Source organism: Arvicola amphibius, chromosome 9, assembly GCF_903992535.2.
Source record: "Arvicola amphibius chromosome 9, mArvAmp1.2, whole genome shotgun sequence".
NCBI classification, from domain to species: domain Eukaryota; kingdom Metazoa; phylum Chordata; class Mammalia; order Rodentia; family Cricetidae; genus Arvicola; species Arvicola amphibius.
This window is the reverse complement of record NC_052055.2, coordinates 2,836,339-2,854,693: the sequence shown is the minus strand read 5'-3', so window position 1 is coordinate 2,854,693 and position 18,355 is coordinate 2,836,339. Positions and strand designations below refer to the sequence as shown.

The 18,355-nt window shown below is 45.6% G+C and overlaps 1 long non-coding RNA gene across 1 annotated transcript; it reads right to left on the bottom strand.

Annotated features, from left to right (window-relative positions):
• Positions 1-990: 990 nt before the first annotated feature.
• Positions 991-17,638, bottom strand: LOC119824037. The gene is made up of 2 exons (XR_005287013.1): positions 17,465-17,638; positions 991-1,135 (listed from the first exon to the last, which is right to left on the bottom strand). It is a non-coding gene; the product is annotated as an uncharacterized LOC119824037 (long non-coding RNA).
• Positions 17,639-18,355: the final 717 nt, after the last annotated feature.

Sequence of the window (18,355 nt, the reverse complement as noted above, 5' to 3'; positions counted from 1 at the left end):
TTCTTCCTCCCAGAGCTCTCTGTCCCCAGAAATCTCACTCAAGAGTTGAAACTTGAGTTGAAAGTCTTCCTGCCTAGCTATTGGCCATTCAACTCTTTATTAAACTAATCACAGGGACACATCTTCACACAGTGTAAAGCAACATTCTGCGAGTATTCAGTGGGACTGTTCGAAGATTTGAGCAGAGAGGATAGAAAGCAGAGGGTTATTTTTCCCTAACACATAAAGTTCTAGTTATGGATCTTCGGTGAACACAGGCTTCTAAAATCATGCTGGGCAGCATTATTTAGCTTCAAGAATCCCTTGTGATGAAAGGAACATGGCCTGAGTACCACTAGCCATCTTCTTGGGTCATTCTCCTGGTGTGGCCGCACCAGCCACGCCCTCTCTGATGTCATGTCAAGAGCGCCAGTCCTTCAGTGTGCTCTATTTTGGCTTCCCCGTGACCAGGAAAGACAGCATGACAGAGCAACACACAGAAGATTCTGCTTTACTGACAAAAGGGGGAAGGGTTGGCCCTGTGATCCCTTCCCTTCTTTCCCTAGAGATGGTGCGATGCCCGGAGCAATAGTGGCTTTCTCCTGACAGCCATCCTATTACTAGGAAAACAGGGAAGACTGCAATGATGTTCGCATTGGCCTTGTCCCATCCCTGAGCTGATAAATAGAATCACCATCTGACAGCCTGCTCCTAGCTTCAGGTTGAGAAGTCACTTCCTGCCAGGACTGCTTCTCAGAAGCTTCCTGATAACACAGCAGTATTGGGGGGGGGGGGGTTTATCACAGATCCCTGCTCTGACTTACTACACTGAATCCACACAGCAGGTCCACCGAGCTTCCCACCATTCTCCTCTCTTCTCTCAAGCCCATTTTTTATTATCCATATGTTTTTTTTTTGTGTGTGTGTGGAAACTTAACAGAGGTTAAAGTTTGACATTTCGGGGTCGGGGTGGATTAGATAAATTCATGTTGAAAGAAATACGTTCACCAATTTCATTTTCAAAATCTATTATGTGTCGCTTCATACAGATGAAAAGGCTTCCTGGGGCAGCTGGGGCACATAGGAGGGAACCAGGTGCTGGAGGAGAGGAAAGGGAACTGGTGACGGGTCCTCTAGCGTGTGCCTGAAGACAGTCCTATAAAAGAAAACAAAACAAAAAGGACCCGTAACCGTTAGCAACCTCAAATGCCAAGGCTGAGCAGGAAGGAAGTGTGGGAGAAACAAAAGAAACTAGGGCCTCATTACTGTCTTGAGTACACTAACCTGCCTCAAAAGTGTTAAGAATTTTATTCCTTTTAGAAGGAAAACAAGACATTGATGTTCCCAAATGTTCCACTCGAACCCCTTGAACACATCTGCAGTCTCCCCAAGAGCACCTGGGTGGCTGACATTTGTTTGTTCTCCTAGGAATATGGCCATTGTATCTGGCCATTTCCTGTTTGCTAGGACCGGGGGAATTCTAGAGCCTTGAATATTTGTACCAATAAGTTTATTTTTTTTTTCATGAATAGTGTAAGTGATTTAAGTACCAATGGGCTACTGATTTTTTGCTTTATCGGGTGCTTAAAAAGTTGTCTAAAAAGCTGTACATGTCTCATGGCATTAGTTCACATTAGGAAAGAATTTATGTTGGTCTGGTTTTCACGATGGCCGGGGTGACCGGCTGAACACCACATTCCTTTGATTGGTGGTTACCAGAATGGATGCAGAACACACAGTGTTAACTAACAGTATCTGAATTTTCAGAATTTTTTTTTACAGTTATCAGTAGCTTGAAGAATTTCCACTAAAATCACAACATATAGACGTGAGTGACAATTTAATTCAAACAATCTTTAAAACATAAATAATTGCTTTGATAATAGTTTGAAAACAAATCAAAATTTGTTTTCTCCTCATTGGCGCGCGCGCGCGCACACACACACACCCACACACACACATATACTGGCCTGAACTCAGTCACTCAGCTGGCCACAGTAATTGCAAAAGTTGGGAAACAAAGCTTGGCTCTGAGCTCTAGGGGAAAGTCTAGTTAACTTCCGCAACAATGAAAGAGAGAAGGTAAAACAAAATGAGATTTACAAACTAATAAGGAATGGAAAATTCAATTAACTAGAAGCTAGGCTATACCCCAAGGGAGACAGCAGAGATCTGCCAACTCATGTGTTAAAAGTGAAAGAGGCCATGATAAAAATAAGGTAAGGGTGAAGTTTGAGAGACACAGCACACTCATCCTCTCGTGACACACTAGGTACAGCCAGTCTGTTCAGTGTGTTCATCTGCTGCTCCAATACTGCCATCCAGAAAAATCGCCCAGGGTCACATAGCTAACTGACAGTGTACTCTGTGTGCAGGGGCCCATGGAGGCCCGAAGAGACAATCAGCTCACTGGAACTGGAGGACAGGTGGTTGTGAGCTACCTAATGTGGGTGCTGGAAACTTAACCCAGCTCCTGGCAAAAACAGTAAACACTCTTAGCCACCGGAGCTCTCCAGCTCCACATAAAAATAACCTTAAACAGCATTTGAATATTCAAGAGGACCCAGTTTGTTACACACAAGAGCCAAGTTTATTATAGGAGTTACTTCAGCTATAGAAAGATTTTTCTTGCTAGATTTAAAACATTGCCCCATCAGGCATTTCTAAAAATCAAAGATATTAAATTTGTAAAGATTGTTGAAGACATTTTAGAAAATTAAGATCCAGGTTTGAAGAAATTATATCTTTTTTAAATTTGTGAATAAACCCTGGATCAAACAACAGGGAAAATAAATCATTCTTATTTTTAAATAAGAATCACTATATTTACAAATAAAATAATTACATTTGCAGATCGAGTTTGAAAGCTTAAAACTAAATTTTAAAATGTTCAACTAGGACAAATTGAATATTAATTAGATAGTCTACAAAGAGCAGAAGCAGCAACAAACTTTATTTAATTTTGCTTTATTTAATATTTAATGAATTTGTTTATTTTGTTAATCAAGCTTGAAAATGACCCATGTAATCTGCAGAGGAAAAAAAATCTTCAAGTAGCATGATGACTTTTAAAAATATAGAAAGGGATGGTTATATGATCCACATCCAACTCTTGAAACATCAACTCTCCAAGCTTGATTACCACAAAAGAAATTAATTATTTGTTGGTCTCCTGAGGCCTCCTAAAGACTCTCTCTCTCTCTCTCTCTCTCTCTCTCTCTCTCTCTCTCTCTCTCTCTCTCTCTCTCTCTCTCTCTGTGTGTGTGTGTGTGTGTGTGTGTGTGTGCAGAGTCCAGAAGACAACCTCCATTGTCATTCATCAGGTGCCATCCATATTTTTTTCCCTTGACACATGGTCTTTTTCACTGACCAAGACAGCTAAGATGGCTGATTGCAAGTCACAGGGCTCCACCTGTCTCTTTTCCCCAGCTATGGTTTCTGAGGATTGAAGTGAGGTTCTCCTTTCCGTAAGGCATACTGGGGAACACTAAGGAGACTTGGGAAGTGGGTAAGAGAGAGGAAGAGGAAGGATGCTGAAGGGGCTGGGGATCTGCTTCCTCAGAATAAGGCGTTGAAGGATGTGGGAGAGGGACAGAGATGGCAGGCAGAATCAGCGTCCCCCCATGAATTATGCTCAGAGTAGGGCAAGAAAATCTAGGTAAGACCTGGTCACGAGAAACGGTCCAAGATTCCAAGCGGGTGCCGCTCCCTGGGATGACTCAGAAGTTCTGGGTGCATACAGGGGACAAGGGGGTGACCGCACCCTGATGGGCATGAGCGCCTGTGGCTGACTCTAGGACAGAAGGGACACTAAATATAGCCAGCGCCCTGACCAGCCGAGGGACAGCAGAAGGGACAGAGAGGCCTGCAGGGAAGAGGACGCTCTGCCGGACAGATGGAACTGACGCTCGGTGCCTGGTGCCTTGGCATCTGCTGTAATAGTTATCACCGTCTTAACTGTGACGCAGGTGAGGAAGGGCAGGGGTAGCATATGGGGGGACCTGAGGTGTCCAGGTGACAGCCCAGGGCTGCACCCCCGCAGATGCTATGGTAGAAGCAAGGGTTGAAACTGTAACACCTTGTAGGTGATAGTCGTGCCCCACACCCCAGAGTGTCCCCAACATTGTCAATGCTCTTCAGAGGGCCGAATCAGCTAGGAATAAGGACCACTGCGCCGAACGGAAGCTCCGAGGAAACAGGAACTCGTCTTCTGGAACAAATTCCAGATTACAGTGGCTGTGGAAACGTAGCATGGCAACGAAAGTCCGGAAACCTCGCTCTGTTAATAAAATAAAACCCGGGCGCTGAAGAGATGCCTCCGTGGTTAAGAGCATGTTCTGCTCTTGCAGAGGACCTAGGGTTCAGCACTTGTTGGTTCACAACCACCTATATAACTGTAGTCCCAGGGATCAAACGCCCTCCTTGTAGGTCTATGGCACCAGGCACTCCCGTGGTGAACAGGCATAAGTGCAGGCAAAACACTCAGACAAACGAAATAAAATAAATCTAAAAAAAAAAAAAAATCTAGCCAGGCATGGTGGCACAAGTCTTTAATCCCAGCACCCAGGAGGCAGAGACAGGCACATTCTCTATGAGTTCAAGTCCAGCCTATCTACACAATGAATTCCAGGAGAGTCAGGGTTCCATAGAGAGACCTCATCTCAAAACAAACAAAGGTAAATAAATAGGTAAATAAATAAAGCCTAAAAAGCAGCTGATATAATCGGGACCAGGGCACCCCAGTGCGGTGAAAGAGGAAACAGTGATTTGTTTGCACGTCCAAGTCCTTACCTGGTTAGATACATTTGCTTTTTCCACAGAATAGTAGTGAGTATATGTTTACTATTATCAGTAAAATTTTAATACCTGTAAACATAGCTGTGATACTTCTCTGGAGTTCCTAACATTCTAGCTGAAAACCTGCCTCTATTTAAACACAAAGCTCCATTGAATTAAGCAAATGGACCAACCACCCAGAGACAGGAACAGAAGGCAGAGGACAGAAAGAGATGGAGAAGGACAAAAACACCTTCCTTATTTGCCCCCACAAGCCAGAAAGCCATGGTAGCCTCTCAGAGTTGGTAGGAGGGGATTTTGAGGGCCAGATGAAGGAGGTGTTTTAAGGTAGAACATTTTGCTGGAGAGACAGCTCAGTGGTAGAATCCTGCCTACCACAGAGCCCTGAATTCTCCGCAGCACCCCAAACAAACACACAAGGTAGTCCATACAGGGCACGTTAACCACAGGGGGAGCACAGTCCCTGTTGTAAGCAGTGGCTTAAGAAGATGCTTCAGGGCTGGGCAGTGGTGGCACACGCCTTTAATCCCAGCACTCGGGAGGCAGAGGCAGGCGGATCTCTGAGTTCAAGGCCAGCCTGGTTTACAAGAGCTAGTTCCAGGATAGGCTCTAGAAACTACAGGGAAACCCTGTCTCAAAAAACCAAAAAGGAGAAGAAGAAGAAGAAGAAGAAGAAGAAGAAGAAGAAGAAGAAGAAGAAGAAGAAGAAGAAGAAGAAGAAGAAGAAGAAGAAGCTGCTTCAGGCATTGGTGGGCAAGGTACCCAGTGAAGGGGAGACCACTGGATGCCTGTGATGTGGGGGAGCTGGGGGCTATGGCTGTTTCACCAAAGAGCAAGAATAACGGGGCTGGAAATGGTTCACAGACTGTCGGGCCGTGGTTAACAACTGCATTTAACAACATTATGATAATGGATTTATTTTCCATTTAAGAGCAGCTCTGAGGCAGGGTTACTAACGGCAGCAGGGTCAGGAAGACCTGGACAATCAACCCTCTCAGAGGCAGCCTTGGCCAGTTGCGGCAAAGCCAGAATTATCTGTAAGGCTATTCAGTCTCCAGGGTAATCAGTTTAGAAACATGTTCTAGGATGGAAAACTTGATTTGAAAATTATTTTTCATGAAGATCCAGAGAATAATTTTCTGCCCCTATAAATTACAGGCAGTTGTCCTTCCTCTTTTGATTTGATGGTAGCCGAGGAAGCCAGTGAATTCCTGGTACCCATTCTTTCTTTCCCAGACCAAGACAGACTCCTTGGCTGGCAATATGGATTCAAGATGCCTCATTTCCCAGCTGCCCTTGCTAGATGTGGCCATATTATTAAGTTCTGAGATGAAGTGGTATCCGATGGAAGACCCCGGAGAAATAGCTAAGCAGTTAAGAGCACTGACTGCTCTTCCAGAGGACCGGGGTTCAATTCTCAGCACCCGTCTGGTGGCTCACAACTGTCTGTAGCTCCAGCTCTAGGGGAACCCAACACCCTCGCACAGACATACATGCAGGCAAAACACCAATGCACATAAAATAAACATAAATGAATTTAAGCGTGTTTGCTTGGGGTTCTGGGGACAACTCGGAGCTCTCTGAGCGGTAGGCAGGACTCTACCACTCATCTACATCTCCAGCAAAATGCTCTACCTTAAAACAACCTTGCTCCTCCATCTTCCTTTCTGGTACAGACAAGGGCTGCCCCAGGCCTAGCAACAGCAGGATGTACTTAGGAAAGGCAGGGCCAGGAGCCTAGGGTTCTTGAGCCTTGCAGACTTGGCTGAGCAAACACAGCAGCTCAGACTGTTTTGCCTAACTCTGTCATCTTTGGGGGTTTTCTCTTCCTTGAAGTAAAAACTAATCCATGATATAAATAATAAATAAATAAACTTCTCTTCAATTTATTCTCATATCACAATGCTTTCAGATTTCTCTCTCACTCCTTCTTCTCCACAGTTTGCCCCACAGAGATTTGACAAACTGCTTCTGACAGTCCTAGCTGGACCTCTCCACCTCCCCACTCTGTGACCCTCAGTGCCTAGCTTCTCATTTTCTACGAGTCCAAGCAAACCTCTGTCCCCGGGTGCTGTTTTAGCCTGTCCTGGCAGAGCTCATGTGTGGAGATAAGTCACATTATAAGGTATGAAAAGGGTACAGACAGGAACCAGAGATGGCTTAGCAGGTGAAGGCACTTGACACTAAGTCTGACAATTGGTGTTGGAGTTCCAGGACCACAGGTGGAAAGAAAGAACTGATGCCCTTTGACCTCCATGCTTGTGCCATGTCATACGCTCCACCTGTGAAATAAAGAAATAAAAAAAAATTAAGCCGGGCGGCGGTGGCGCACGCCTTTAATCCCAGCACTCGGGAGGCAGAGGCAGGCGGATCTCTGTGAGTTCGAGACCAGCCTGGTCTACAAGAGCTAGTTCCAGGACAGGCTCCAAAGCTACAGAGAAACCCTGTCTTGAAAAAACCAAAAAAAAAAAAAAAAAAAAAAAAAAAAGTGGAAACTAAGATCAACTGGCAAAGTGGAGCCTCCATGATGGAATCCTGGCTGCTTTTAAAAAGGAGACAGAAAGAGACACACACATATGCTCCCTCTCTCTTGTTATGTTGTGTTCTGTGCCATCTCAGGACTCTGCCAACAAGAAGGGTAAAATCAAAGCTAGGTATGGTTTGTCCCTCTAATCCCAGCATTCAGGAGGCTGCAGCAAGAGAATTGTGCTATTCTGAACTATAGTGAGTTCAAGGCCAGGGAAAGCTACATAATGAGACCCCGTGTCAGAGAGAGAGAGGGGGAGAGAGAGAAACACACACAGAGAAAAACAGAGACAGACAGACAGACACACAGAGAGGGGGCAGGACCAGATGACGCAGGCTTTCATCTGCCAAAGCAAACCTATTTTCTTCACAAAGCACCTAGTCCCAGATATGCCATTACAGTGATGGAAAACAGACCAATACTTCTAGTGTGGACATCTCTGTGATCTTCAGCCACCCTTTCTCAGCTCTCCAGCCCGCTTTGCTTGTCTTGGATGAATTCTCCGCTTGAAATGCTAATCCCTAACTGTCTGTCAGAGTTCTCCGCGTCTTCCCAGATCCATATCAAACGTCCCCTTTCTGTGACGATGGGCTGTAAGCCCTCTCCAGCCACATCAGTAGGCGGCAGTCTCTCAGCTGACAGCTCAAATCTGTTGGTGCCGCTAACGTACTCTGCCTTATTCTGACTCTTGCCGCACAGCTTCCGTTTGTGAAGAGCAGAAACCATGGCTATCGATCAGTGTGATAGCTGCTGCCCTTATGTTGTCCTTATTGATGAGAAACAGTAGTGATTCGTGGGCTTGAACACCTAACCCAGAGCTACACTCATAGCTCACTGTTGGACAGTTTGTTTCAGACTTTACTGCTTGTTTTTGTTGTGTTTTTAAGACAAGGTCTCATCCTGCAGCCGCCCTGATTGGCCTGGAGCTCTCTGTGAAGACCAGGCTGGCAGACTCAGAGATCGCCCTGCTGCCCTCTGCAATCAGCAGTGATGATAAGAGCGGTTACTTTGCCCCGGGGTGTCCTCTTGACACCAGGGACTGACTTGTTCCCTCTTCCCCACCCACACCTGACCTCTTAGCCTCCTCCACTCCATGTTGCACTCACAGAATCGTGCCCGGCACTTCCTGAGTCACACATGAGCACAGATTGGGCACTCTTCCTGACACTGTTAACATACATGAACGCAGACTGGGCACCTCTTCCTGACACTGATAACATACATGAGCACACTGTGGACACTCTTCCTGACAGTTAACATACATGAACACAGTTTGGACACTCTTCCTGACACTGATAACATACATGAGCACACTGTGGACACTCTTCCTGACACTGTTAACATTGTCTTTTATAAACTTTGTTTTCCTTTTTCACCCATGGGGCCTATCACTTTCAAAGTAGAATGAATGCAGATTAAGATCTGCCTGCTTTCTGTTCGTATTTATTTTCCTTGATGTTGGAGGTTGAGTTCAGGGTGCTGTACAGCTTAGAAAGTAGCTTTCCCACCACTCCCGAGTCTGTTCATCTTCTGATTTTCTGTTTGCTTTCTGTCTTGTGCTTGCTGTTTTGTTTGTTTGTTTTTTGTTTTGTTTTGAGACAGGGCCTCATTTAGCCAAGGCTGGCTTTGAACTGTTAATCCTTCTGCTTCCACCTCCCAAGAGTTGAGATTACAGGCATTTGCCACCATGGCCATGTCCGGCTCCCCTTCCGATTATCACCAGGAAACAGGGAGCTGGGAAGTGGTACCCTGGATAGCATCTGCGGCAGGAGACCTTTCCACCATCACTCCGCAGTCCTAGAGACCATACAGTTTTCTCCCCTCCCCTCTCTAGCATCCCTCCTTGATAATGTCTGGTATAATTCAATCTTATTCAGTGGTGAACATCCCCAGCTGCTCAAACATTCACTAAAGTGACTTCATTCACTAAACTGACTGGGGCTTCCTTTCGATTGTATTCTTCCACCCAGCCCAACACAGAGTCCTTTGCTTGTTGTGTTTTCTGTCACCGAGGAGTGAAGCTTTATTATTGGGATCTGCAGGTTGACCAGCAGCCAGGCCAGACTGCATTTGACTTTGGGACTGGCGTGGTTGCTGTCCCCTGAGTTTCCACTTATGTTAGTGTCCCACAACTCCCCCCCCACCTTGTGTAAGCCACACTAACCAGATTTCTGGTATTGTAACAAATACCTGTGACCGATAGACTTATGAAGAGGAGACAGTTATTTGGGTCTACAGTTTGGAAGGTGCTACCTGCTGACCTTGTTGGTTGGAGGTCTATGATGGTAGGCAGGGCATCATCATAGGGTGCGTGGTAGAACAAGATGCTCACCTTATGGTATGGCCAGAGTCTCACAATCCTTCTTAAGACATGGCTTAACCTCCTGTAGAGCCGCATCTCTCAAAGGTTCCACTACCTTCTCATAGCACCATGGAAGGAAAACAAGATGAACACATGGGTCTTTTGGAAACATTTTGGATCTAAATGATATCATGGTCCTTGGGCTGCTTCCTAAATCTGTTCTTCCTCCTCTGTTTCCCAGGGACCCATGGAATCATGCATGGATCACAGTGCTGTCTATTGGTGCTCCACAAGGGCAAAGTTCTGTTCTGCTCAAGGGACTTTTATCAACAGAACATCCTCACGCTGTGCTGTAGGGTTAGCAAGAATAGGGTCTGCCTCTTCTCTCAAGAGAAGGGTCTTGCAGATAACCCTTTTCTTTTTATATGCTGACACTCTCTTGTATTCTGGGAGTTGCCTATTTTTCAGTGACAGGGATATATCCTGTGGCCCTACTGTGCAGCATGTGAAAAATGTTCAGATAAATGGCTCAGGAGGAAGAATATGTCTCTTCCATTCCCCTTGCTTTAGCCTAACAATCTTGTGATATGGGATTGTCCTCTGTAATGCTGTGAATATGTTTTATTACCATTGGTTAACAAAGAAGTTGCTTTGGCCTATAGTAGGACAGAATATAGCAAGGTAGGAAATCCAAGCAGAGACAGAGGAGGAAAGAAGGCGGAGTCAGGCCATGTAGCCACCCAAGAAGTAAGAGTTAACAAACCACAAGCCTCACGGCAAAATATAAAATAATAGAAATGGGCTAATTTAAGATGTAAGAGTTAGTTAATAAAGGCCTCAGCTAATAAGCTAAACAGTGATATAATTAATACAGTTTCTGTGTGATTATTTGGATCTAGGTGGCTGGGAACAAAAGTTTCCGGTTACAATCTTTTATCCAAGACGGCCTAATTAGTGGTCTGTAGATGACAAGAGAGTCTTGGAGAGAGAGGACATGTTAGAAAAAGAGTGAAACTAGAATCTGGGGCCTGTGAACCCCGAAACAGTAAGTAGGCACCCATTGCTTCACCGCAGTAAGACTATCCAGCTAGCTTGTATTTTTCTATGGTAAAGGTCACCATCAAGAATGAAAACATATTAGAACGGGATATACCAGATGACCCAAAAACTCTAGGCAGAGGATGGGAAAAAAGTTATAAAATACAAGTCTATAAAGACTATATTTGTTTTGCTTTGCTTTAGCCTTAATGCCACACTGCCCCAAGTTTTACTGCATAGTCTTGACCTAGAAGGAATGTCGGTAGTTCTGCTAATTTACTGTTTCTCTTGTTAACCCCCACACAGTGTCATCATTAGGTTCTGTCTTCCTCCATGATTATATAGTGGAAGCTACATAATATAAGACCTATATATACACCTAAGATAAACCCCACTAGAGTGTAGAAGTGTGAAACCTAACCTTAAGGCCCTGCTAGACTTTAAAGCATCCTCTCTGACTTGGGGCTATATTGCAAAGATGTCTATGAACTCAGTCTAAGTGGCACCACAACAGGCAGTGGCTAGAGAACCATGTAGTGGCACCAGGAACGATCTCCAAGTAAGAACTAGCAGGAATCTGTTTCCATCTCCTGGATCAAATGCTGTGATGCTTTCTGTGCACACATCACGTCATTTATCTTCCCCAAGAACAAGGTCACGTAGCTAGTAAATGCTGGAGCTGAATCTCACCCCCAGGCAGCCTGGCGTGACACATCTGCCCTTCCACCCGTGATGCACAGCAAACCTGTGCAATCCGGAGGGCAGTTCCCCAATGTCGCGTGCGGCCCGTGTAGACCCCGAGCAAATCATTTCCTTCTAAATTCCTTTTGAATATTGCTGTGATGGGGGGAGGTGTCCTCCAAGGCCATAGAGAACATTCGAAATGAAACCAGCTTCTTCCAAAGGGAAGTTCTGAGGGGCAAACAGCTCTGGGTCAGGCTGCTCCACTTTCTGGTGGACATCCTGGCAGGAAACTTCCAAGACCGCCTGCAGTAAACACCGAAGACTTGGGAAGGAAGTATTGCCCTTGACCCTCGTTGGGTTTCCTGTTTTGCCATCAAACATTTGCATATATAAAAAATTCTTTGTTGTTGATGTTGCTTTTTCTCTTGTGTGCGGTAAGATTTATGTTGGTCAGTGATCAGTTGCGGGAATGGCTGAGCCAACTGCCTCTAAACTCTGCCCCATCTCCTTGGAAGCCCGAGCTTTGCCCTCTCTCCATACACTTCCAAATGCCACGCCCTCCCTTGTGCTCCCACTCTGCCAATATACCTGAATCCTAACCAAACTATCAGCTTCCTGCTTATCCCATGTTACGGTTATCAGCATGCGGCAGCCATTCCCAGGAGCTGATAGAACGAATGAAGAAACAGATCAGTGGCTAACTGCATGCAGGCTGTCAGCAGTGAGACCCACATGAAGAGCAGGGCTCATCCGATCTCTCTTAAAGCTGGTGACACCACTGCGCAGGTCTACCAGTCGTTACTCTTAGGTGAGAGCTGGGGCTCAGGGAGCTCCATGGTTCACCTAAGGTAACACAGGCCACAAACACTTGAGCCATGAGTCAGGCTCAAAAAAAAACCCTCTCCTTAAAATAGGCAGGTGAAGAAAATCAGCCGTTCAGAGGGTTTGCTGATCCTCGTGGGTTCTGTTGGATTTTAAAAGCTTTCGCTGTTTGGTATGGCTTTTGTTTCCAGCAGAAGGAAGTTATAGAGAGAATGGTCACCTTGTTTTTCTGGGGTCTTTCCTAGAAAAGGCAGCATGGTGTAGAAGGGAGGTGGTTGAATACCACCCAGGCTAGAGTTCAAATCCTGTTTCTGACACTGCCTCCAGCATCCCTGTATCTCTCCTAGAGGAGCAATCGCTCTCACAGCCTTGGAGGGGAAAAGTAAGTCAGACATTTCCAGTGGAGTGGCTGGCATCCTGTGGGATGCTGTGGTCCAGGCATCCTGTGGGATGCTGTGGTCCTGGTATCCTGTGGGATGCTGTGGTCCAGGCCAGGTATTTCAACAGCAGGATGCCTATGAGGTCTGCCGGTGGTGCATCCACAGCCCCGGCATCCCTTCTTTTCCCTCTTTAACCAGGCACCAAACATCAGACAGTTCTGTCTCTCAAAGATACTGTTCCCTCTCAGGCTGGATGGAGAGGGACCCCTCACCTGCCTGGATGAGGAATCTTCCATAAGCCTTCCAGCCCTACTATATGGTGTGCTTGCTGTTTGTTTACTGGGTGGTATAAGGGAGATTCTTGAGCTTTTGGCCCAAGATAGAGGTGCATGAACTAAAACCTCCTCTCTGTTTTTGTGTGGCCTGCAAAATAAGATTTACTATGATAATTTTTTCAACATTTTAAAATGCTTCAAACAAGAATAAAAAGAAGAATGCTATTTCATGATAACCATAGGGAAGTTAAACAGCAATGTTTGTAAATACATTTTTTTTGGGGGGGGCGCTGTTTTTGTTTTTGTTTTCTGAGACAGGGTATACTACTCTGTAGACCTGGCTGTCCTAGAACTCGCTCTGCCTCCCGAGTCCTGGGATTACAAACATGCTCTGCTGTACCCGGCTTGGAAATGAAACTGAACTGTGGATCATACATTTACACGTCATCGACACCCATGACAATGGCAACAGTGCTTTTAACGAAGATTGTGTGAACTGGGGCTAGAGAGACGGCTCAGCAGTTAAGAGCACTTGCTGCTTTTCCTGAGGCCTGAACTCTGCTCCTAGAGCCCCCATTACACAGCTCACTACCACACAGAAGAGACTAGACATCTTCTTTTCACCTCTTAGGGCACACGGAAATACATGCCAGACACATACATGTGTACGTACACACCCATGAAAATAAATAAAAATAAAGATAAAATCTTTTAAAAAATAATAAAAGATCAATATGAACTGCAAAGTCTAAGACAGTTTCTATCTGTGTTAATCCCACCAGTCGATAATGGGACCACGACCATAATTTTTGAACCAAATCTGAAGCAAGCGCTAATTAAATACTGGCCAAATTGATGGACTCTGGCCAGGACCATTCCAGAGTTCCCAGAAAACGGCCACATGAGTCACGTTTAGTGGAGGCTTCTAAAGGTAACCCATAAGGCTCTGTGTTTCCCACTAGGTCCAATTAGGGGCAAGCCTACATCCTGACATACTTCCTGCCCGCGGACTCCGGCCTGCAGGTGATCAGGCACATTGGGTGCAGATGGTAGATGAGTCAAACAACATTGTTTGGAGGAATGAAGACACGAGGCTTGGCATCTCCCGTAAACCACAGCCTCTAGCATTTCAGAGTCTGTCCTGGCGCAAGGCACTTGCACATTAGAGACATTTTTGTTTCATGGCTCTCTTAGGCTTGGTAATTAAAACTTAGAACATAACTTAGACTCTCAGACAAAAAAAAAAAAAAAGCAAAAATAAAACCCCCAAATCCTGTGAGTCCTACTGTGAGGAAATAAGATTCTTCTTTGCACACCTGATCAAGCCCCCCCCCCCCACTTCCTGTCATCACCCAATCCTCAGCATAGCACAGCCGTTCTGGGGAGTGTGGGGTTGCACCCAATCTTGTGCTTCCATTCTAGTGGGTGCGGTGACACCTGGGTTCGGCAGAAGAGGAAGAAAAAGATGGAATGAGACAGAGACAAAGAAGGAAGGGCTGAAAGGACAAGGCAGACAATAACACACATCTACTTCAAATAAGTAAATCCATAAACGTCGGAGAAGGGGAGCGGTTCACAGAAACTCGTGTACACCCATTTTCTCTGCAGCTGGCAGTCTCAGCATCTCTTCCTCAAGAAAGCAGGATGGCTTTTGACAAGAAGGCAACGGCATTACTAACTGCTGGAGAGCATGACTCGTGAAGCAAACGGTGAATAACACAGCGCAGGGCTGCAGGGAGTGGGGAATGCCCGGGTAGCAGGCTTTCTCCTGGGTCACAAACCGGGTCCCAGCTCATGACAAGGAGACTTCTTATTAGTTATGAATGCTCGATTTAATCTGTTTCTCTTCATTTATGTTTTGCCTTGGGGCTTTTTACCTTCTTTTATTCTATATGTACTATGTCTGTCTGGCTGGCTTGCCCTGCGTGTCTCACTCTCTTTCTCCCTCATTTTCTCTTCCTTCTCCCAAGCCTAGACTTCTCTCTGCTTGCCAGCCCTGCCTATTCCTCTACTGCCCAGCTATTGGCTGTTCAGCTCTTTATTAGACCAATCAGGTGCCTTAGGCAGGCAAAGCAATACATCTGTAAGTCGTTAAACAAATGCAGCGTAAACAAATGTAACACATCTTTGCCTAGTTAAAATAACATTCCATAATGGGGCTGTAATCCCAGCACCCCAGAGGCAAAGACAGGAGATTCTCAGATTCAAAGTCAACCCAGGCAACACAGCAGGACACTATCTTAAAGAAAGTAAAAGCCTTGATACTGCTCTCCTTAGGAGATGACCAGTTGCAGATTCAATTCAAAACTCTTGTTAAGGGCTGGGGAAATGGCCCAGGAGAGTTCCATCCCCAGAACATACATTTAAAAAAAAGTTGCCTGTTTGTACTCTCCCAGTTCTGAGAGGAACAGGAACAGATCAACAATTCCCTGGGATTTGCTGGGTAGCTGGTGTAGTCTAAAGCAAGGTCCAGGCCAGTGAGAGACCCTGCCTCAAACCAAACAAACTAAGGAATTGTACTTGAGGCTGTCCTCTGGCTTCCACTCCACATGGTCATGCATAGACATATGCACTGGCATGCACACACACATGAGCACACACAGACACACACACATGCACACATGCACTTCTTGTAAAAATTAGCAAGGTAAGCTGAAGAAGTAGAACGACCAAAAGAAGTTCTGGGAGCCTAAAAGAAAGAAATTGAAATTGTTCATCTATCTATGAACAAACTACAAAGCGCGCCCCAGGAGTTCACTGGAGTGGATGAGAAAGGGCAAAGGGGTGGGATTCCAAACAACACTTCTTACAAGTACTGAGGGCATCAAAAACAGAGTAAGTCAGAGAAGCGGACCTGAGTCCCCATGCAGATCCTCAGGAAGCATGATGGGAAGTGTAGCCCCATGTCCTGGCTACACTTGAGGATGAGATGGTTTATTTCATCGGACACTTTCAGGTCACAGTCCCTCACTGAGGGAAGTTGGGTAGGAAGCTGGAGGAGGGATCTGAAGCAAGGGCCGTGGAGGGAGGCTGCTTACTGGCTTGTGCAGCCCGCTTTTTCTTATCACTCAGGACCATCTCTCCAGGGACCGCACCACCCATGGTGGACCGGGTCCTCCCACATCACCTTCAGTTGAGAAAATGCCCATGACATAGCCAGATGCCAGTCTGGACTCAAAGTCTCAGTTGTGGACCCCTCCTTCCAGGTGATCCAGCTTGTGTCACAAGCTAACAAAACAAAGAACCCTATAAACACATTAAACTTTTCTACCACTGACTTCCCAGAAGCCTTTGCTGTTCCAAGCGAATGCTAACCATCCAAGAGCTGCTGCAGAACTCACTTCCAAATGTCCATGATTAGAGTGTTCCTTCATTGCAAGACACTGGTTGGCGATAGCTTCCCAAGTTGCTTAAAGCAAGGATAAAAACAAAGGGGCACATTTATTTAGGAGCAACACTGGATGCATGTTGGCATCTAAGAACACCCTTCACCCTTCCATCTCAAGGGCTCGAGGGCTCAAGAGTCAGGTTGGTGACGAGCGCCTTTCCTGACTGAGCCATCTTGAGGATCTTCACCCCTCCTCCACTTAGAATCTTAGGAAAACAGTGGTTTAAACCATCTTGAAGGCATGGGGGGTGGGGAATGGGACACAGAACAGCTGAAAACTGCTGACAAAATGACCTCATACAACAAAGTTAAAACAGGCACACTAAAAAACAATTGAATTAGCCATTACTGGTTCCTAACTGGCTGCTTCAACCATCTTAAAAGCAAGAAATGCTGCCAGACGAATAGCTGGGAAGTCTCATTTGCTGCCCAAGGCTTTAAAGAAATGCTCAGTGGTGGCTGTGACTCTTGTTAGAGACTGGATGAGGAAACTATTAGCACGAGGCTCGCTTGGCGTCTTCCGTTCCCCAACAAAAGGCATTTGTATCTCAGGCTTTTGAAAACTTACACAAATTTGGGGGTGGGCAGTGAATATGCAGTTGAGACGAGTTAATGCGGAGATGAATAAGTCCTCCTTATTCTGAGGAACAAAGACACGCTATTGGCTCTCAAACAGCTACAATATTGAGAAGCCACATATGAGAAACTGTGCATTTTATTCCTTTAGACATGTAACATTCTCAAGGCTGAATTGCATTTTAATTTAATCATTTCAGGCAGTTATATCTCTTTGGCTAAGATTATAATAACAGGCTGCAGTCAGGCAGAGTTCCCTAGCAAATCTGTTCTAGAACGCAGCAGAAGAGGAGGGCTGAGACTTTCCACAACAAAGCTTCGTTAAGAGGCATGCCCACGGCACTTTTTAGCAATCACTGACAGCGTCTAGCACAGGAAGATCTCATTCAAGATGTTCAAAGTAGCAGGAAAAAAAATGGCTACTGAAGAAACAGAAGACCTGAGACAACAGAATAGAGCAAGAAATCAGTTGGCAGAAAAGAAAAACAAAACAAAAACAAAATCCAAGCTAGAATCACAGACCCAACCCTCGGGAACTCAGCCGTCCAGGGATCTGTTTTCTCATCTTCAAAAGGAGATATTCTCATCATCTTGTCTTTTTGTTTTTGTGAGACAGGGTCTCACTCTGTAGTTCTGGCTGACCTGTAATTCACTATGTAGACCAGGCTGGGCTTGAACTCACAGAGATCCACTCACCTGCCTCAGCCTCCCAAGACTTAAGACATGTACCTCATCAGGCTGATGATCATCTTCACAAGGAGGCAAACGGTGCCTTTAACAATTCTGGGCAGAGCATGTTTATCAGCCCAGCAATAATGGAGCCAGCAAATGGTCCTTATAATAAGAAAACCAACCTCTGTCTTAACGTTGAAAAGAATAGAGGAAGATGCCAGCAAGTACGGGGGATATCACCACAAAAATAACTGGAATCCAGCTTTATAGGAAACAGGAAGGGAAAAGATTAAGTCAGCTAAAAGGTTTTGGAAAGAGTAACTCTATTCTCCGCAGAATTTGGGGGAGAGGAGGCTAGACGAACAAAGTTTTAGACTTTCAGTCTGCGTGAGCTCGCTGACAGTGGTTCTGTGGAAGGTGGCAAGGTGAGCTAGCCTGAAACCCTCTAGGACTTTCCTTGACTCCACCAGAAAAGACGCCGAGTCTTCCAAAGTGACTCAGGGAGAGTGAGCAGATGTGTGTCCGAAGGTGACGATGGAACCATGTAGATTCAGAGCCATCAGGTCCAACAGAGCCAAACTGCCTTCCGTGCTTTGCAGAAGCAGCACACGTGCACAATGAATGCATGCAAATAATAAAAGTTCAAACAGGAAAGAAAAGCACGAGAGGAAAAGATTTTTTTTTTGTCTTAACTTCACTTCTATGCCCCTCTCCCACTCTTCCCGGGATGGAGAGTTGGTGCTGGTGTCCCTAGCTTTGCACACGTGTAAGATTTTTAGCTCATGAAGACAGAGACAGATAGGTAAGTGTCAGATGAGTGACAGCATGTGTCACACATGCCTGTACCTCATTCCACAGAAAGATCTTGGGAAATGCCAGTTTGTGTTAGTGGTTCTTAATTGGGGTGACTAGAGA